We start from the raw sequence: 23,379 nt of genomic DNA, 5'->3' as shown, positions 1-23,379 counted from the left end.
TTTCTATATTTACTTTCCTCCCTTTTGTAACATCACATTGTCATTTTCCTCACCCCAGAATTGAGATAAACTTTAAAATTTTACCATTTTTTTTATTAAATTTTTTTTATTTTTTCAGCATAACAGTATTCATTATTTTTGCACCACACCCAGTGCTCCATGCAATCCATGCCCTCTACAATACCCACCACCTGGTGCCCCCAACCTCCCACCCCCCACCCCTTCAAAATTCTCAGATCGTTTTTCAGAGTCCATAGTCTCTCATGGTTCACCTCCCCTTCCAATTGCCCTCAACTCCCTTCTCCTCTCCATCTCCCCTTGACCTCCATGCTATTTGTTATGCTCCACAAATAAGTGAAACCATATGATAATTGACTCTCTCTGCTTGACTTATTTCACTCAGCATAATATCTTCCAGTCCCGTCCATGTTGCTACAAAACTTGGGTATTCATCCTTTCTTTTTTCTTTTCTTTTTTTTTTTTTTTTTTTTTTTACAGCTTTATAAACATATATTTTTATCCCCAGGGGTACAGGTCTGCGAATCGCCAGGTTTACACACTTCACAGCACTCACCATAGCACATACCCTCCCCAATATCCATAACCCCACCCCCCTCTCCCAACCCCCTCCCCCCATCAACCCTCAGTTTGTTTTGTGAGATTAAGAGTCACTTATGGTTTGTCTCCCTCCCAATCCCATCTTGTTTCATTTACTCTTCTCCTACTCCCTCAACCCCCCATGTTGCATCTCCTCTCCCTCATATCAGGGAGATCATATGATAGTTGTCTTTCTCTGATTGACTTATTTCGCTAAGCATGATACCCTATAGTTCCATCCACGTCGTCGCAAATGGCAAGATTTCATTTCTTTTGATGGCTGCATAGTATTCCATTGTGTATATATACCACATCTTCTTTATCCATTCGTCTGTAGATGGACATCTAGGTTCTTTCCATAGTTTGGCTATTGTAGACATTGCTGCTATAAACATTCGGGTGCACGTGTCCCTTCAGATCACTACGTTTGTATCTTTAGGGTAAATACCCAGCAGTGCAATTGCAGGGTCATAGGGTAGTTCTATTTTCAACATTTTGAGGAACCTCCATGCTGTTTTCCAGAGTGGTTGCACCAGCTTGCATTCCCACCAACAGTGTAGGAGGGTTCCCCTTTCTCTGCATCCTCGCCAGCATCTGTCATTTCCTGACTTGTTCATTTTAGCCATTCTGACTGGTGTGAGGTGATATCTCATGGTGGTTTTGATTTGTATTTCCCTGATGCCGAGTGATATGGAGCACTTTTTCATGTGTCTGTTGGCCATCTGGATGTCTTCTTTGCAGAAATGTCTGTTCATGTCCTCTGCCCATTTCTTGATTGGATTATTTGTTCTTTGGGTGTTGAGTTTGCTAAGTTCTTTATAGATTTTGGACACTAGCCCTTTATCTGATATGTCATTTGCAAATATCTTCTCCCATTCTGTCAGTTGTCTTTTGGTTTTGTTAACTGTTTCCTTTGCTGTGCAAAAGCTTTTGATCTTGATAAAATCCCAAAAGTTCATTTTTGCCCTTGCTTCCCTTAAACTTTAAAATTTTTAAAGTTAATGATACTTTATGGTATTTTGGCAGTTGTTCAGAACATGAAATTATAAAACGTCAAATACCAATGGATGAGAGAAGGACAATGCAGAACCCAAGAAAAGGGCAATGGAGAAAAAGCAGGAATAGAGAGCAGAAACAAAAATTATCTCGACCTGACATAGAAAACAACAAAAGCACTTGTATAAAACCCACTACCACCATATAATTCTCATCTTTAAGGACTAAGAAGTGACAAGAAGTAATTTAACAACTCTGTTAAGCATAATAAAATAAGTTAAATAGTACTTTATATCAGCAAAGATTTATGAAGACCATGAGTTTTCAGCAGGACCAAATGGTTTGAATGACACTCTCAGGGATCAGATACCTACTGACTGAACATAAGTCATTTTCATAGAATTTTTCCTCTATAATATAACCACATCTTCTTCTCTATTTCCCTCTATACTTTAATGGGTATTTGTCAGAATAAGACAAACTCTTCCACAGAAAATACAGCCTTACTTATAACAAAAATGTGGAACAGTGCAAACAAAACTCGTTTCCATCCTAGAAAGAAAAATGATTCAGTCATTCTTCGAATTATTCACCAAGAGCTCAGTTGTCCTATTTTTGCCCTCAGCATTATTCCTCTGTGTCAGTGTTCTAGTGCAAAACACACTACAGAGTATGCACTAGAGGGTCTATTAAATGCTACCGTAGCACCCAGAGGTGTGTGGAAAATGAATTATTGACAGAGTCCTACTGGAGAGATACCTTATCTATCATTTGTTTTGGAATATTTTTTGAAGATTGTGTGACAGGTGTTTTTCTTCTTTATTCATTGATATAGAAGAAGAAGAACGTTTAGATTAATATTAATTTCCACAATATGAACCATATTTCAGGAGAAGAACAAATATAACCATTTAAAATCCCATAGACACTGTAACATTAGTACAAACACTAACATTCATCAATGTTGTAAGAATGTGTGTAAACTATTTTATAGTGACTTGTGCTTGGTATTTTTTTAAGAGTGCCTTCTAATACAACTTTGGTATCTGTTTCCCTGACACTCTATTTTTCTCTTGCCATAATGTGTCCTTTGTGCTCTTCTTTGCCTCATTATCTTTAAGCCTTTTAAAACTCTGTCTCTTCATTCATATATAGCATCTTAAGTGCTTATTAGCTGACTTATGAAAATGTCTTTAAAATGACACCATCATTGTTCATGCCTCATTTTCCCTAGATTTTCTTTCAAACACATAGTTAGAAACCACCTATTGTCTTATTTTCTCATATCTTTTCACAAAATTATACCTCCATTTTAAAGGCTCCTTTGTATATTCTGTTACATTTGACTATAATTTTCCCTATTAGTGATATTATGTACAATTTTATTTTTAATACCTCACTAAAATGTTTATATTAGCAATGAAAACTCTGATTGGCATTTGACAATTATTCAGTAAATCTTTATTGGATGTCTAATATATTAGACAAACAATTTGCAGATTCTTGTGATACAGAGTGAACAAGATGGAGTAAATGCTTGCCTTTAGATTCTAGGGGTGGGCATCAGTGGTGGATATGATAAAGAAGCACAAAATCAAATGCATAGGTTAAATATTTCCAGTTACTTTAGGAAGAAAACAGAGGACTGCAACAGCATAGAGACTGACTGTGGAGGAAATTATGAAGAAGAAGAAGAAGAAGCAGCAGCAATGTTATATAAAGTTATTCAAATTTTGAGGTGAATTGGTAAAAAAAAAAAAAAATCCCCAGGTAAGTGTCATGAGAGTATGGTAAGTTTATAGAAAATGCAAACATATTTTAATCCTTCTGCCTGAATGAAGTGAGGTCTTGAACCTAGTGGAAGTTAGAGCCACTGGAACCAGCAAGCATAAACTTCAAAAAAACTATAGTGTGCTTGGCATTTAAAGGCTAGTAAGGAAGCCAACTATTTGGACAACAGTGAACAAGTGGATAGTGGTAACACATGAGGTTGAAGACATTGTTAGAAACCGTATCATACAGTTCTTCAGGCCTTAGGAAGAAGTTTAGGTGTTTATTTAAGTGTGATCAAAAGACACTGGAGTGTTTAGAATATGGGGGCCATATAATATAATTTGTGGTTTTGTTTTTGTTTTTGTTTTTAACTTGTTGATTGCTATGGCAAATGGGCAATGGGTAATTGAGAGAGAGGATGGGATATGTTAGTTGCCTGGACAGAATTTTGGTAGTAAAGGTGCAAGTCAGATATAGAATGTATGTGAAGAGTACAATGATTAAGATTTACAGGTAAACTTGTTGCTGAATGTGAAGGAAAATATCATCTTTAATGACTCCAACAGTAAGTTTAGACAATTATGCTAACATTGGTGCCATTTACAGATAAAGGAAATATTTGGAATTAATAGATTCAGGAGGATATATCAAATATTATGTTTTGTTTATGACAAGTTTAGTTATGAAATGCCTATTAAATACAAAAGGTCAAATAGGAAATTGAATGTAAGAGTCTTGAGCTCTGAGATATGCCAACAATTAGAACTTTACATTTAGGAGGACTTATCACATAGTTTTAAAGTTACATAACCAGTAAAATCTGATAAGACAGAAATAATAGTTAAAAAGTTATCATGGGGGGCGCCTGGATGGCTCAGTGGGTTAAGCCTCTGCCTTCGGCTCAGGTCATGGTCCCAGGGTCCTGGGATCGAGCCCCACATTGGGCTCTCCGCTCGGCAGGGAGCCTGCTTCTTCCTCCCTCTCTGCCTGCCTCTCTGCCTACTTGTGATCTCTCTCCCTCTGTCAAATAAATTAAAAAAAAAAAAAGTTATCATGGAAATGTCTCGAAATTTATAGATGTGTGAGAAAGGGTCACAAAAAGTCAACTGGATAGGAAGAAACAAGGGTAACGTGGTTGAAACCAGGAACATAAAATAGTTCAAGAAGAAGGCTGTGCTATACACATAGTGTAAAATAAAATTAATTGTATGTCATTGGTGATTTTGATCAAAGCTACTATGTGCAAGTTTTAAGTAGTTTTAAATAAATATCATTTTGAATGTATTATAGGAAAACTAGAAGATGAAAAGAAAACAAGGAGAATAGACGGATTCTGCCACTGTGTTTAAAATGAAGATGATTATGGCAAGGTAATGATTCAACAGATCAGATTTGGAAAAGTGTGGTCCATGGGCCAAATTAAGACCACTACAAGTATTTTGCAAATAAAACGTATTAGAGCATAGTCATGTCCTTTAATTTATGTATTATATATAGCTGCTTTTCTGCTGCAGTAGCAAAATTGAATAGTCACAATAGAGACCACAGGGACTGCAAAGTCCAAAATATTTATTATTCAGTCTTTTAGAGGAAAACAACAACAACAAAATTTTACTCATCTTTTCAGTACAGGACAAAATTTACAATATAAAAGAGAAGATAGTTACTGGACGTGGGTTAAAAAGAATTGGATTAAATGAAAGGATTGACTTCATATATTTTCTATTCATATATATTTGACTCCACTGCATGTAAAGAAACAAGTGTGTAGGTAGATTAAGAAAGTACGGTGTATTTGGTGGTAGAAAGATGAAAGAGGACAATCTGGAGACTTTTATTTCTGGCCAAGATGAAATGGCAAGAATTAGATTGACTCCTCAGCCTGAAACAACCAAAAACCATGCAAACAGAAGAAAAATGTTTTCAAGATAGTGAGCTAGAGGGCACCTGGGTGGCTCAGTTGGTTAAAGAACTGCCTTCCACTCAGGTCATGATCTTGGAGTACTCTGATGGAGTCCAGCATCAGGCTTCCAGCTCCAAGGCAGAGTCTGCTTCTCCCTCTGACCTTCTCTCCTCTCATGCTCTCTCTCACTCTCTCAAATAAATAAATAAATAAATAACATTTAAGACAGTGAGCTAGAAGATATCAGACAACAAAGGACTGTGATCCTTGTGAGATGAAAAACAAATCAAGTGAGCTTTGAGATTGCTACAACTCTCTTCTTTGAGAAAATTTCCAGGGCATGACTTAAGAAGGGGAAATCCTGGTAGAGCAAAGAGGATATGAACCCAAGAGTCTGGGAAGACCAGGAGTTCACAGGACAGAGTACTGCAAAGAAAAGAGATACAACTCAGGAGACCTTTATTTTTAATTTTTTTTTAAAGATTTCACTTATTTATTTGAAAGAGATCACAAGTAGACAGAGAGGCAGGCAGAAAGAGAGGGGAAAGCAGGCTCCCCGCTGAGCAGAGAGCCCAATGTGGGGCTTGATTCCAGGACCTTGAGATCATGACCTGAGCTGAAGGCAGAGGCTTAACCCACTGAGCCACCCAGGTGCCCTTGGGAGACTTTTAATAACTATCTTTCAAGTATTCAGGTGAACAATGACCAATCTGTACATGTTAACAAACCACTCAAGACAGACAAAAGTCATCAAAAGGGATACTGGTACCCTGAGTACTGAGTACCCTCAGTACTCACACAGAAGTGGTAATTGTAGCTGTTCCTACCAGCCAGACTGAAAAACCTCCTGATTCATAAAGCAGTGTGTAGAAAGTTCATGAAGATCCTGCATCAGTAGTGGGGCAAGACTAGACCAAAAAAACTAGACTAAAATTTGTTATGTATAACATATCTTAAAATCAAGACCTGAAAGGGTGAAACTGTTGCTAAGTAACTTAACTATATTCTAAAACAAAGTTCAAAACCATTTATAAGAATATAAAAGTATCCATCACTCAACAAAGTAAAATTTACAATGTCTAGCATTCAATAACAAATTATCAAACCAGAAAAGCAGTAAGATAATAGCATACATAATGAAGAGATAAATCAATCAAAATCAACTGAGAATGGATATAGATGTTAGAATTAGCACACAGGGACACAGAAACAAATGAAAACACTTATAACTGTATTCCATAGAGAAAGACAAAAATTTATTCAAATTAGTTTTTTAGAGATGAAAATTGCAATGTCTGAGATTAAAGAAAGAGAACAAAAAACATCCACTAGATAGGATTAACTGATGAACATGAAATTACCATCCAAAACAAAATCACTGGAGAAGACACAGACAAAAGACAATTGTAAACAATACAGAGCATTTGTGTACCGTGGAGCAACTTCAAGGAGCCTAACCTGTATACTTAGAGTACTCAAAGGGTAGAAGAAAGAGAGGAAAAACAAACAAACAAACAAACAAAACAAAACAAAAAGCAGTGAAGAAACAGTTATGAAATACTTTCCCAGCTGTCTTAACATTTGAAAATAATTCAATATTATTATACTAACAGAATAAACAGGAAAAAAATGTGAGATAATCCCAGTAGATAGAGAAAAAAAATTGATAAAATCAATATCCATTACTGATTAAAAAATAAAAATTATCAGCCTGGATTCAAAGAAAACATCCTAGACATAATACAATGCTTCTGTGAAAAATCTAGTTATCATCATAGTCCATTTTGAAAGAGTAAATGTTTAACTTATATTAGAAAGAAACAAATCTGTTTATTCTCTCTACTTCTATTTAACATCATCCTAGATGTCTAAGTCTACAAACACTACAGTGTTTGGCAGAATGATGAAATAATGTTTTACGAAATTGGAGGGAAAGAAGTAAATATGTCATTATTTAAAGACAACAAGAATTTCTACTTAGACAATTTGATCCAATCTATCTTAAAAGTTACTAGAACTATACTCTGAAAACTATAAAACATTGGTGAAATAAATTGAAGATGACACACACATAAAAAATGGAAAGACATTCCATGCTCATGAAATGGAAAAAGAAATATTGTTAAAATGTCTATACTACCCAAAACAATTTATACATTCAAAGCAATCCCTATTAAAATGCCACTAGAAATTTTCAGAGGTAAAACAATCCTATAACTTGTATGAAGCCACAAAAGACCCCAAATAGCCTTAGCAATCTTGAAAAAGTAAAGCAAAGCTGGAGGTACCATAATTCCAAGTTATAGCATAGCAAGTTATATTACAGTATACAAGTTATATTACAAAGCTATAGTGATCAAGACAGTATGGTACTAGCACAGAAACAGACACATAGATCAATGGAACAGAATAGAAACCTGAGAAATAAACTCACAACAATATGGTCAACTAATCTTCGACAAAGCAGGCTAGAATATTCAATGGAAAAAAAAAAAGTCTCTTCAATAACTGGTACTGGAAGGGGAACCCGGATGGCTCAGTCAGTTAAGACTCTGCCTTTGGCTCAGGTCATGATCCCAGTGTCCTAGGATCAAGTCCCGCCTTGGGCTCCTTGCTCAGTGGGGAACCTGCTTCTTTTTCTCCCCACTCATGCTCTCTCTTGCTATCTCTCTGTGTGTCTCTCTCACCCAAGCAAATAAATAAAATCCTTAAAATAGATAAATAAATGGTGCTTGGAGAACTGGATGGCAACATGCAGAATGAAACATGACCACTTTCTCAAGTCATTTGCAAAAAAATGAATTCAAAATGGATGAAAAACCTAAGTGTGAGATAGGAAATCATTAAAATCCTAGAGAAGAACACAGACAATAACCTCTTTGATATCGGCCAGAGCAACTTTTTACTAGATGTGTCTCCTGAGGCAAGGGAAACAAAAGCAAAAAGATACTACTGGGGTTAGATCAAAATAAAAAGCTTCTGCACAGTAAAGGAAATTATCAATGAAACTAAAGGAACCTATGGAATGGGAGAAGACAACTGCAAATGACATCTGATAAAGAGTTAGTATCCAAAATATATAAAGAACTTATAAAACTCAACACTTAAAAAAAAATCCAGTTAAAAAATGGACAGAAGACATGAGCAGACTTTTCTGCAAAGAAGCTATACAAATGGCTAACAGACACATGAAAAGATACTCAACATCACTCATCATCAGGAAAATACAAATCAAAACTACAATGAGATATCACCTGACACCTGTCACAATGACTAAAATTAACGATTCAGGAAACAACAGGAATTGCCTAAGATGCAGAGAAAGGGGAACCCTCTTGCATTGTTGGAATGCGAAGTGGTGCAGCCACTGTGGGAAAACTTTATGGAGGTGCTTCAAAAAGTTAAAAATAGTACTATCCTATGATCCAACAATGGCACTACAAGGTTTTTTAGCAATAGATACAAAAATACTAATTCTAAGGGACACATGCACCCCTTTTTGTAACAGCATTATCAACAGAAGCCAAATTATGGAAAGAGCCCAAATGTTCATTGACTGAGGAATGGATAAAGAAATGGTATCTATCTATCGATCTATAGATCAATCGATAGATCAATAGATAGATAGATATAGATATTACTCAGTCATCGAAAAGAATGAAATTTTGACATTTGCAATAATATGGATGAGCTAAAGAGTGTTATGTTAAGCAAAATAAGTCAGTCAGAGAAAGACAATTATCATATGATTTCATTCATAAGTGGAATTTATGAAACAAAGCAAATGATCATGGGTTGGGGGAGAAAGAAAGTGAAATCAAGAAACAAACTCTTAACTACACAGAACAAATAGATGGTTACCAGAGGAGATGTGGGTGGGGGATGGGTTAAATAGGTGTTGGAGATTAAAGAGTACACTTGTGATGAGCACTGGGTGCTGTATGGATGTGTTGAATCAGTAAATTCTACACCTGAAACTAATATTATGCTGTATGTTAACTAACTAGAATTTAAATAAAAACTTGGAAAAAAATAAAAATAAAAAATGAAAAAGTTACTAGAACTAAAAATAAGATAACAAAACAGTAGAATGTAAAGAATGCAAAATCAATATACTAAAATCAATTGCATTTCTATATATTAACAATAAACAACAGAAATTAATATAGCAATGTCACCTAAAATATCATCAAACATATTAATGCTAGAGATAAAACTGATAAAATATGTGAAAGAACCATACACTGAAAACTAAAAAGTAGTGCTAAGAAAAATTAAAGACCAAAATCAGGAGAGACATATACTGCATGGATGGGTGCTGCTGAATAAGGTAAGAACTCAATTTATAGAAGATCAAAATCAGAGAGTGGAAGCATTACCTATGAGCTAGAGCATGCATTGGTGATAACAGAATAGCAATTATAAGTCTACAAGTGGATGGAGTGGAGAGGAAGAAATCGTCTCCAAATGTGGCATGGTCAAGGATGTAAGAAGACAGCGTTGAAGGGATCATCTACTATATCCTGACTTTGACAAGAATGATAATAAGAAGAGTGAAGATGACAGTGATCCAATTCTCTAAATGATCAAAGAATGAAGGAGCACAATTGGAACTTTAGATGACATTAAGAGGAAGGTAAAAGAGTATGAAACCTGACTTTATATAGTTCAAAATGCTGGAGATTTTGAGAGAGAGGAAAGAAGACATTTGATGGAAAGGGCAGTAAGGAACCAAAAAGATCACTTAATTCATTTACACATGCTAGAGATATATGAGGTGTGGAAAAGAGAATGGCTCCATTTGCTAAAGCTGCCTAAGACCCTGGTTGTATTTAGAGCAAGAAGATGGGAAGATCAATAGAAAAGTAAATAACACCCAGTGAAGTTTATGATTTGGATTCTCTTTATATTTTATGTGTATAAATTTCAATCTAACATTGTTCAGTGAATGAAATGAAAATATATAAAAAGGCAAGTACTGTTTAAGACAAAGTAAGTGCTTACTAAATTTCCTTCTCTACTCCCAACTTTGTGTTTTATTATTCATTTAGTAATTTTAACAATTATGTATCAATTATCAATTATTTATTTATTTAATAATTATTTGTCTAATAATTATTTAATAATTTCTTCTCTTCCCAGTTAATTTTGTCTGGGAAAAATGATATCAATGTCTTGTGAGATATTAATTATCTCTCTTCCCAAAATTATAGCCATGATTATTTAGTCAAATAGTTACTATCCTATAACAATCTTGATACTATGTTCATTATAAATGGCATAGCAAAGTGATCTCTTTTATTTTCCTTTATAATTTTATAAAATAGAGAATTATAATAAAACAAAACCACCTTTAAATTTAAAGTCTCATTCAAATTCCAGCCAAATTACTCTGAATAAATTGCTTTTTAAAATATTAATATGGGGGTACCTGGGTGGCTCAGTTACTTAAGCATCTGCTTTCAACTCAGCTCATGATCCCAGGGTCCTGGGATTGAGCCCCATACTGCATTGTGTTCCTTGCTCAGCAGAGAGGCTTCTTCCTCTCCTTCTACCTGTGGCTGCCCCCCATTTGCGGGCTCTCTGCTCTCTGTCAAATAAAGAAATAAATCTTTAAAAATAAATAAATATGAAAAAATAACTTCTACTTTGTAGAATTGTTTAGAAATTTAAATGACATGAAATATGTCAGTCTAATGTATAATTAGGCATTCAATACTTTTAATATATATATATTTTAACTTTTAAAACAAAGAATTTCTACAAATCTGGGTCTGTGACCTATGTGAGATGTAGTGGTAATACTGAAATATCTTATGCTCCAATCTTGTTAAAAGAAGTAAGATATACATATACAAAAACTGTTCACAAATGATGTTAATGTCTCTTTTTGTATGGACTAAAGTTTCTGAAACAATGCTTTATAAAATACATTGAATGTAAGCAGAATAGAGAAAATCCTTCAATAGGGAATGAAGTAGTATGATACCATTAACTCTAATATTGTCAGTGGAATTACCATGGAAAACATCTTAGCATCTTTATGAATTTCTGTGGACAGTTTTAAATCTACTAAGTAGTGTACAGCTGGCAGGGAGAGTCATAAGCATCTATAAGTATAATCAGTAAAGATTACTTCTGCTGTCAATCAACAAAACTGATCATCTCATCCTTTGAATTGCATTATATGTGCAGAATTTTCACTGGTAGTTAAACAGATAATAATTTTAACAGTAAACTACATCTAACAGAAAAACTAGTGGTCAATCATAAAAAAAATTTCTGGGTTGGGTAACTTGAATGATTATGGTGATAATACTTGTTATAGAGAATATCAGAGAAAAACCTACCTTATGAAGAGAGATGATGAATTCTGACATGTTGATTCTGAAATCCCATATAGGTATCAGAATAGATGTCTAGAAGTTTATTGAGAACTTTGCTGTGTACATGTACACATTTAAATATTAACTCTTCCCCCAAAAGAAGTAATGGAATCTTTAGGAATTAATTAATTATTTTTTTCAGGAAATACAATTTTTATTTAATATAAGCCTCATTTTTTCTTTTTTTCTTTTTATTTTTTTAACCTCATTTTTTCTTAAATAAAATATATTTCTGGTTTTGCAATCCCAGTCTATTGAACCATTTATCTTTTTCTAATTATCACATTGCTTATATTCTTTTAACTCTAAAATATTATTTAAAATTTGTAATATGAGTTAGGGCTCTTTTCCTCTAAATACATTCCTGAACTTCCTTTTATACTCTGTTTCTTTCTTGAAAGATATTTTTTAAAGTTTTGACAAGTTAAAGAACAGATCCTTTAGAATATTGATTTTGTATGTATTAGATCTATAAATTTAATTACAGTGAACATTTAGTTTTCTTTTCCAGAAATATATCTTTCCTATTTATCCAAACTTAAAGTTTCCTCTCATTGGAAATACATTTTTTTTAAAGATTTTATTTATTTATTTGTCAGAGAGAGAGAGAGAGAGCGAGCACAGGCAGACAGAGTGGCAGGCACAGGCAGAGGGAGAAGCAGGCTCCCCACAGAACAAGGAGCCCGATGTGGGACTCGATCCCAGGACGCTGGGATCATGACCTGAGCCGAAGGCAGCGGCTTAACCAACTGAGCCACCCAGGCGTCCCGGAAATACATTTTTTATGTGGCAGATACCATTAATTTTATTGCTGCACACACACACACACACACACACACACACACACACACAATTTTTTTCCTAGGGGAGGACTTGAAAAATTATATATCTTATTAAGATGTGATAGAGAATTATTAATAATTTTAAATATATATATTTTTCTTTTTAGGTGCTTCGTAGCCTCAAGAATACTCACAGCCTTTACCTATGCCATACTCTAAAAGCATATTTCACAAGTAAAAATAAAAAAGAACCTTGATACTTGCTGTGATGTTAGAAATGAAGTGTGGGAAAAAGCATGGAAGAAATAATAGAATGAGCAAAATTTAGAAGAAAAACAAACAAACAAACCCAGAGTAATGAAAAAAAAATATTTTTGAAGAGGTGGTATTGGAAAGAATAATAAAAAAAGTTTAATATTTTATAAAAAGTGCCATTGTATGGGGAAGAAGAGCATGATATGATAATTAATTCAACAATAGATAATGAGGCAAGGTGCAAAGGGAAGCAGACAGGATCAGGCAGAGGGAGAGGTTATAGCCTTTCAGAAAGAATGAGAAAAGGAACAGAAGGAAAAAAAAAGAAACCAAAGTTTAAACAGATAAATTCATGGGTGTTGTTGAAGAAATACGAAAAAAGTTTTTGACTGGTAGCTGCTTTTTTTCTTCATGCAAGAGAAGATGTAGCTGTTATTTTTCTTACTAAATCAACATTTCTGTACTCTCTTAGAATAGTGATTTTTGTAAGGCTTGATTTATATTAGACTCTAACTTTATATAACAATACAATACAATATTGTGTTTTCAGACTTTTTTTAAACAGGATTTAAAAGTCTTATAGAAGTACTAGCATTAAAATGATTTGAGCAGTTTGATTTTTTAAGTACTTAAACATCAATGAAATTGGAAAGTTTGTCAGTCCCATTTATATTTCATCGACTCCTGGACAATTTGTCAATGTCAGAATTTGTGCACTGTATTCACAGTTGTCTCTGTGCCATTATGCTTTTAAAGATTACATTATGTCACAGTGTGTTCAATTCCCTGAAGCAAGAAATAGAATGGCTTCCTATAGGTAAAAATATTTATTTTTACATTCAAACTGATCATTTCTGTCTTCTATCCTTGCCTTTTACTGGTTTTCAATTGTGTGTGTGTTGTTAAGGAATGAATCACAATTTGAAGCCTCTATATAAAATAGAATGTGGGTGCAAATAGAGTTTGCTGAAACTTCATTGTTAATTGAGTGTTGATATTTGATAGAATTTTACTACTTTTACACTGATTGCCAATGGCCATGAGAGTGAGTGGCTTATCCTCAAAAAGATAGTAGAGCATTTCTCAGGGCAGGGTGAGGAGGACCGAGGATAAGAAAATAATCTTTCTTTCGGGTACATCTGGATAATATAGGTACCATAAAGCAGGGAATGAGACAAATACAAGGATCTTTATAATAGGAAACAGAATCTGAGACAGAAAAAAACTGATTCTTGGAACCAGTCTCACATAATCTCTTTATTCTCTAGTCTTTTGCACTGCTATACTGTCTGGTAAGTGTTTAGCTAGGAAGAGGTAATTCAGGAATGGAATTGTTCTGTGTGAATAATATTCTGGAGTTCAGAAACCTTGGTTTTGAGAGAAAAAAAAAAAAAGTAATGGCTTCCTATCCACTTATTCATTCATCTATTTCTCTCTCAATGAGTAACCAGAATGGAATCCTTTAAAGTCTTTCAGACTTCTTCGACAATGGGCTCCTTAGACAATGATGAGTACATTATATGTGTACATTTAAAAAGTATGTTTAAAATTATAATCAATATCCCTGACATACCTACTTCTGGAGTCTTATTCCAAGAGCATGGGGCTATAAAATAAAAACTGTGAAAAATGCATCAAATTAAGTTCTGTGAATAAATGTTATGTAAGGGCCTATTTAGCTAGAGCGATTCCATCTCGGTTAAACATCTCGGTTTTATGCAGTAAAACTTAAACTGACCCCCTCCCCGCCTCCAGAGAACTTGCTTAAAAGCAAGTCCAGGAAACCAGTAAAATATGGCCAACCCTCCCTGATAATAGAGCCCAAATACAAGGACGGGTCAGGTCGGGTGGAGATAACAAAGCCCAGAGTACAAGGACGAGTTAGGCCAGGTGAAGACATCCAATCAGTAAAGCGCACATACTATCTCCCTAACTACCAAAGAATGTGGGCCCCGCCCTTGGGGCGCCTTTTGGGCACCAATTCTGACCAAGGTGATAGGCTAGTTCAAATAGCTACTATAGGGTGAATTATAATTCAATTGGCCACCCGTGTGTGACCTAGCATGACTATGCAACCTTCTCTGTGTGTTACAATCTCATTGGCCACCTCTTTGTGGCCAGGCTCAACCACATGACCTTTGTCCTATAAAAGTTAGTCTGTGAGGCTGGGAGGGGTCGCTCTCTCTGTAAGAGGCATCCCCAACCGGTGGGTTTGATTCTCCATGCTTTGCGTGAAATAAAGACTTGTTTGACCTTCACTTTGTATCAGTCTCACTCCTTTGATCACGGACCCTAACAGTTAAAATAGACCTACCAAAGCAGAAGTTAAATAAATAAATTAATATAAAAATTGTTCAGAAATGACCTAAAGGATTCCAGGGATTTGATGGAAAACTCTGGTGAGACAAATTGGTAATCATAGTTTCTTTATCTCTCCTTTAGGCACAGGAAAGCACTAAAGGTTAAAAAAAAAAAAAGAAAAGAAGAAAAAAAAAAGAAACTTTCATATTGCCTTTGTGGACATTCTCTGTAACAGACCTATCCACTTAGGTTATCAAGTAGAGGTAAGCAATATTCTTTCTATTTTACATTCTTTCTTATTTTGTTGTCCAGAAAAATAGCTATTGACTAGAACTTCCCAGTACCAGAGCCCTATTGGGAGGGCCATTCCTAGCTCTTTTTTTCTCTCACAATCTATGGTTCCCCTGTGTTCTTCACATGCTCCTTTTTTCATTCCCCAAATATGGGGTGGACATTTTCATCTCCATATCCTGGGGTACCTTCTTGTCTTCTCTCCTCTCCTCATAGCTCCAATGGTTTGTAGCATTCAGACCCTATGTGGTCCATTTCATCTCCATGCTCTCTTCTTCCCTTCTCTTTATTCAGGAAACTATTCTCTCCTTTCTTTTTTCTGTTCTGTCTTTATTTTCTCTTTTCTTCATTACCTTCTTTCTCCTTTCTTCCCTATTTCCTTACTTATTAGGCACAAGACCTAGCAAAGGAAGACCTAGACCCCTCAACTGAATGCCCATATAAGAGACCATGGTCTCTGTGGCCCCAAGGGCAGTTTAAAAAAAAAAAAAAAAACAATAATAATTTAACTGTCACAACATTTCTGTCTGACCATGTCATAAAATGATTATCAAACCACTGAGTTAAATAACAATCTATGGCCCATTATTCAATGGCCTGGGCATGGAGCACCATTATGAATATACAATGATGATATAAGCAAGGAGTGCAGGAGCCTACTTAGATAAGGCTAAAGTTGAGGCCGACAACCATGCAGGTATACATAGGGCTATTGGTACATGTTTGCATTAGCCATGTAAAATGTACTATTGGCAATATATATCTTAAATATATTTTCAGAATTTCCCCTTTGTCTTTAATTCTATAAATCTTGAATTAAACTAATTCAAGCATGTCAGTTTGTCAAATCAATTTATTTATTGCTTTGATCCAAAACTGGTATAGTATCACCACTACATATATTTCCCTTGAGAGTTCCACATTTCCCTTTTCTGAAAACAGAAAAAATATTTAACTACATTTTCTACTAATTTTGTCAGTTTGTCTCTTTCACTTAAATTATTAATCAATCTATAATGTATTTTTGAATATACCATGTAATTAGCTACTTTTTTATGTATCAGAAAGTACATAGAAATTCTAATGCCATTTTTTCAATAAATGTTCTTTCTGATCTAGCTAATAATGTACATTGCTTATAAATAAAATCTGGATATATAAAATTTTGCCTGTTTCTGAGTTATCTAATAATAGCCATCAATCCATCAATTGAGTCTTGTGCAATAGAAAAATTATTGAACATTTATGGTACGTTTAATACCCATTTGGGCAAGTTCCTTCTTATATTAGTTTTCTATTCCTATGTCCCAGTTACCACAAACATAGCAGCTTAATTTATATCTCAGGATTCTGTGGGACATAAGTCTGGGCATGGCTAACCTTGGTCCTCTGCTGAGGGTTCCACAATGCTGAAATCAAGTTTTTTCCTAGGTTTCATTCCCATCTGGAAGCAGGACTAGGGAAAAATTAACTTCCAACCATGTTTATATTATTGGCAAGAATTCAGTTCCATGTGCTTATGGGACCAACATCCCTATTTTTTGGGTGGCTGTAGGTCAGGTGGCTCACAGGTCTTAGAGGGTACTCTCAGGCAGGTCCTAACCACATAGTCCACATGGCCCACTTTACAATGTGACAGTTTATTTATTTATTTTTTCACAAGTTAGCAGGAGAATCTCTGGCTTCAGAATTTCTTCGAGGAAGGGCCCAGAAGTCCCTTTTGTAAGGACACACCTAATTAGTTCAGGACCATCCAAGATAATCTCCCTTCAATAACTTAGAGTTAGTTTTCAGTTGACTTTATCATAAGAGTGAAATCATATCATATTCACCATCCACATACTCTCAAGAAGGAATTTTATAGGGTGTGTATAGCAGGGGCTAGAAGTCCTGGGTGTCATCTTGGAATTCTGCCTATCCCATTTCTTACTTTATTACTCACTCCAAAAGGTGTATTTATAGATATTATGTGGAAGATATTGTGGTACAACACAATCCCTAACCTTACAGCAATTTTATAGTATAATCTTATCTAAGATATTTTGAGTTTCTTTTTCCATTTTGCCTCCCAAATTAATCTTAATGTCCTTTTTAAGTTCTTCACGAAATTTTGATTTTCATTTCAATCATACCTAGTCACTTTGATAAAGTTTATGGTTTGCAGTCTTGTCACACAGAAATACAGTTGTTTTACTATTGTAAAGCTGTTCCCATTTTTTTTTTTTTCTATACCTGTTTAAGCATAACTTTGAAGAGGGACAAATCCGAAGTCTAAATATATGGAGTATTTTCTTCTGTACTGTTTTTACAAATAACCACAAATTTGTTGGTAAAGAATAGAAATTTATTCTCTCCACAGTTCCTGAGACCAGAAGTCCAAAATCAGTTTCACCAGGCTAAAATCAAGAGTGGCTTGGTCAATTAAGCATTAGCATTTGGCTCAGTTCATGATTCCAGGGGTTGAGCCACACATTGGCCTCCCTGCTCAGCAGGGATTTGGTTTCTCTCTTTCCCTCTGCTCCTCTCTGTGCTCAGTGCTCACTCTCTCACTATCTCACTCTTTCTCTCTCTTTCAGATAAATGATCTTTAAAAATAGAAAAGAAATAAAGAAATAAATAAAATCGAGGTGTTGGGAGATTCCATTCTTTGCCTTTTGTGGCCTAGTAGCTGCTGGCATTCCTTGGTCACATCACTACAATTCCTGCTCTGTGTGTATCTTCTCCTTTTTTGTCTATATAAAACCTCCCTTTGCCTCTCTTATGATACTATATTACATTTAGGAAATACCTAATTATCCAGGATAATCTTCCTCATTTCAAGATACTTAATTACATCTGGAAAAATAATTTTTTCCTATAAGGTAATACATACTAGTTCCATGGATAAGGACCTAATATCTTGGAGTGGCCATTATTTAGCTTATTACATGAAATCTACTCATGGTAACACAAAAGGAAAGACTCAGTATAATTTGATTGATGGTAATATAAAATTTTTCTAAGTACTGCCTCAGTGCCAATTAACTATGGTTAATCAAACACATCAATTTACTTTGATGTCCACCAGAAATCCAACCACAATTGTACTAAAGTCATCCTTTATGAACACAGAAAATAGGAAAGGACACTTGCAACTATTTAAAAAGATGGAAAACAAGTAAATTTAAACTGGCTTAGTAGACCACAGAAAACCAAGACAAAAAATAAAAACCAAGCTGGTGATAAGAGGAAACTGTTTGCAACTGACACTGAAAAGTATAATAAAGCTAAAAAGCTGATGACAATAAGGGTGGATACATGTGTGGCTAAAAACAAGAATTAAGATTGAAAACCTAAGTGAGGAAATTTCACACTCCCTCATTTTACCCAGATCTATGACTCAGGTTTTATTCCCTAGAAAGTTTCAATTATAATTTCAACTAAAATCTGGACTGGGGTTTTCAAGCACAGCCGAGGTCAGAGACCGTAGAGAAAACACAAAATTAAGCATAAGTTGAAAACAATAACTTCCGTAAAGACAGCAGGAAGGCTATGACCTTAGACATCAGATTAGAAGATTTATTTATGGAGAAAGTACCTACAGGAGTAAAAACAAAATTTAATACAAAGATTCACAAGTATACACAGGTCACCAGAAAAAGCCACTAACATACTAGATGAAGATCAATACAAAGAGAAAAGAAGGACTTAAATGAAACAGTGTAAAGAGAGAGTGACAAAAGACCCCAAACAACAGCCCTAATTAATGTACGTAAGACCTAGAAAAAGATACTACAATCATGACAGAAGAGAAAAATACCATAAAAACATTCATACAACTTACAACTCTTAATAAATTAATAACTCAAAAGAAGAAATGGAAGTTAAAGTTGAGGTAGCCATCTAAAGGCAAACATTAAAAATAACAGATAGAGGGGGACGCCTGGGTGGCTCCGTCAGTTAACCATCTGCCTTAGGCTCAGGTCGTGATCCCAGGGTCCTGGAATCTATCCCCACATCAGGTTTCTTGCTCAGGAGGGAGCCTGTTTCTCCCTCTCCTTCTGGTTGCCGCTCCCCCTGTTTGTGTGCTCACTCTGTCTCTCTGACAAATAAAATCTTAAAAAATTTAAAAATTAAACACAAAACAAAAATGACAGGAAATAACAGAAGAAACTATTGTCAAAGTCCAGACACTGCAACATCGAAGAGGAATTCTAAAAGTTAGCGACAACACAAATGCCAGGATGATTATTAAAAGATCTTTCATTTTATCTTTCATCATGGATGTTTTTCCCTTAACCCTACAGTACACTGGAACTGTGGTTTCTGTGGTTTTGCTCATCAGTTCCCTTCTACATATAATTACTTCCTGTTTTCTCTGCATTAACCTAAACTACATATTTGTCAAAATTAAACTCATATCTCATCATGAATGTTTTACCAAGTGTGTGTATGCGAGTGTATGTATATGTGGAGCCACTCATTCACACATTCATTCACTCATTTATTCATTAAAACAGATATTTACTAATTGCCTATTGTGAATTGTATATTGTGCCAAATAGTCTAGCCTTGAAAGCCAGTAATGAAATTACATTAACTTACATTGCTTTGTTTTGTTTGTTTTTTTCCCCTTTGAATTTCTGAAATGCTTTTAGTATGTTCACCTTAACATAGTACTGGATGTTCTAATGTTTTCCTTTATTTTTTTTTAAAGGCATGCATTTCAATTACTCAACATTCTCAATTTCTCCAGAGATTTAAACATTATTTCTCAAGTAATCTCAAAGTACTTTATATAGCATATGATAGGTTAATTGAAAATGCCTGTTAATTTATTATGAAAACAAAGCATGTTAGGCATACATTAAAAAAAAAAAAAACACTACAATTATGACAATGATTATCAAAAGCCTGTGTTCTGGGTGCCTAGGTGGTTCAGTTGGTTGAGCAACTGCCTTCAGCTCAAGTCATGATCCTGGAGTTCTGGAATTCAGTCCAGTATCAGGCTATCTGCTCAGCAGGCAATGTGCTTCTCCCTCTGACCTACCCCCTCTCAAACTTACTCTCTCTCATTCTCTCTCTCTCTCAAATAAATAAATAAAATATTTGAAATTTAAAAAAAATAAGCCTGTGTTGTTTAATAATAATCCCAGCAATAGCGAGTAGTAAAATCTGAGGGTGAGATATGGATATTTGGATATAGGACTTCCAAAGACTTAATACCTATTTGCTAATTTTTCCATATATGTGTTCACATATGTGATGTTTACATATTATCATTTCTAAACAAACACAAATCATAAATTTGACCTACTGAATCCAAAACCCAAATTAACACAGTTAGAATAAAAACAGAAATATATAAGTTTGGATAACTAGATCTACATATTCAAATTGCATTCTAGGTTGATCCTATACAAAGGCACAGAAAATGCCAGTCTGAGAGTTTGATTTCAGGAACAAATTTAAGAATTTTAACTTATAATTTTGAGAATCTCCATTGAGAAGTATATTATCTGTGTCTGATAATCCCTATATGTGTTTTCCATAGATTATAGTTCTCATAATGTCTACAATCAAATAACTATAACAGAGACAAAATTTTAGGCTGAGCATTTATTTATATCTTATTATAAATGGACTTATTAGGTACGTTTCTTCATAAATTGATGGGGTAAAACATAGTTGGTAATGAGAAGGGAAGAAATCTAACACCTACTTTCTACTAGGAACTTTATACAATAAAAAAATATTTCTGTGAACTCTGTTTTATTCCCATTTTTACAGTTGAGTAAGACTTAGTGATTTGTTCAAAGTCATAATAAAGAGTTGAGAAAAAAGATTTTTTTTTTAAAGATTTTTTTTTTAATTTATTTGACAGAGATCACAAGCAGGCAGGGAGGCAGGCAGAGAGAGAGAGAGAAGGAAGCAGGCTCCCCACAGCAGAGAGCCCGATGCGGGGCTTGATCCCAGGACCCTGGGATCATGACCCGAACTGAAGGCAGAGGCTTAACCCACTGAGCCACCCAGGTGCCCCGAGGAACAAGATTTAAGGCCTCAAATGCCAAGACCCATACTTTTATATAGTTGATCCATAGATATGAATTAAAATGAGCACAAAGTCTATATAGAATAGAATCTTCATTTTCTTCTTTTCATATTGATTCACAGATTATTTGTGAATAATGGAGTGACAACACAAAGACCAAAACAGGCACTGTGGATATCAGAGAGAAAAGTCCAGTATGGTGCAACTATTTATAACTACAAATATATTTATAGATACACATATACAATGCCAGACAATTACAGACATTATTTTTTTCAATAATTTTTATAGCAATATAGAGAACATTTATTAATGAAGCATGTCTCAAAGAAAAGGAAGAGGGCCTTGTATTCTTTACAGGCAGGTAAACAATGAATTCATTGGCAATTCTTAAGGGAGTTAAGAGGAGTAATGGAGAGGAATAATGATGAGAGCAGGGTTGTCCTTTCCTGTTAGCTTTTTCCTTGAAAAACAATGGGGATATATTGAGGAACAAAAAACTTCTTCCTAGAACATAGGATGCTTAGCTAAATTCAACACTTCATACAGAAACACAGACACACAGAGGTCTAATACATAATCTCTTTAACATTTAACATATTTAACAAAGAAAGATAATCTGGTTTTTCCCTATTCTTCAGAATCTTACTCTTTTGTTGTTTTAACATGATAACTTTTATGAAATACTTCTTTTATGAGAGCTCTAGAGAAAACTGAAGAGGTAGAAATGTGGCAGAGTGGCAGCTGTGTTGATAATATGGTACAAGTTGTGTCAATGACAGTACATTTTCAAGAGATCTATTTGCATAAAATACAAGTGTTTTCAGGAGGCCCTTGGTGCTGAAATTTCTGGGGTTTTTTGTTTTGTTGTCAAGTACTCTGTGCTTCTTATCTCAACTGTTTTTCTAATATTCTGATGAGCTTTTCATTTGACTAAGGAAGTGATTTCTCATCTTTGTTTTCATTGCCTGTTCCATCCCTAACTACTATAATCTATGACAGGTGATATGTACTCTGCTTCATATGGTAATCTTGCACAAAGATTGAATGGCAAGAGTACTTAAAAGTTAATATATATATATATATATATATATATATATATATATATATAAAAGTTAGAGAATGACTTGATTTTTCTCTTCTTTTCTTTTCTTTTCTTTTCTTTTTTTCTTTTACATTAGAATGTTAGCTTTCTGAACCAAAAGCAGTTTCTCTCATACTCAGTCTGGACATTGAGAACTGAAACCACACCTTTCTTTCTACATTAACATGAATTGACTATTCCTCTGCCATCAATATTATGACTTCATTTTTCTGGGTTTTGATGTCTTGGAAAATTATTCAATTTCTCATTGCAGGAACTACCCAAAAGATCCATCATTTTTTTAATAGAAATGTCAATAGTCTGTGTCCTAAGATTCTTTAAATCCCTCAACTCAAAATCTTTGCCTTGTTGTTTCCACAAATCCTAAACTAATGTATTGTAATTCTTACACAATCCTATTCAAGTTCTTGCACTGAAAAGCTTGCCATAAACCAAACCCCCAATTCCCAATGAATTCTGACCTTAATTTCTTCCCCTTAAGACACTGCTAAAGCTGTGCTCATCAGGAAGATGAGCAAGTAGAGTTGATAAACCACCAAAATAATAAAAAACTGAGAAGGGGATGAAAGAGGATACATTTCAAATTGTAGAGGTATGAAATCAGAAGAAATACTTATGGTATGTTAAGCATTAAATTTAAAATAAAGCAAGATCATAACATTCATACAGATATAAAATGAACAGAAGTTAAAGATTTTTTTAACTCATTAGTAAGGAAACCGGTAAGATGTTATATCCAGTTCAAAGGAGAATCTAAATATCACAAGTTTATAGATCAAGAATATTTAAATGAGTGTGCAAATAGAAGCAAAACTGGCTTTTCCCACAGCACTAAGGGAAATCAACTGAACTTCTATCAGACAGAATTATTTGTATGTCTATAAACTCTAGAAATTTGCATTTCTATATTTTATCTGCCATATAAGGGTTGTAAAACTGCTCAGGATTAATGAAAGACT

This window comes from Lutra lutra, chromosome 2 (genome assembly GCF_902655055.1).
Source record: "Lutra lutra chromosome 2, mLutLut1.2, whole genome shotgun sequence".
NCBI classification, from domain to species: domain Eukaryota; kingdom Metazoa; phylum Chordata; class Mammalia; order Carnivora; family Mustelidae; genus Lutra; species Lutra lutra.
This window is presented reverse-complemented; position numbering follows the sequence as displayed.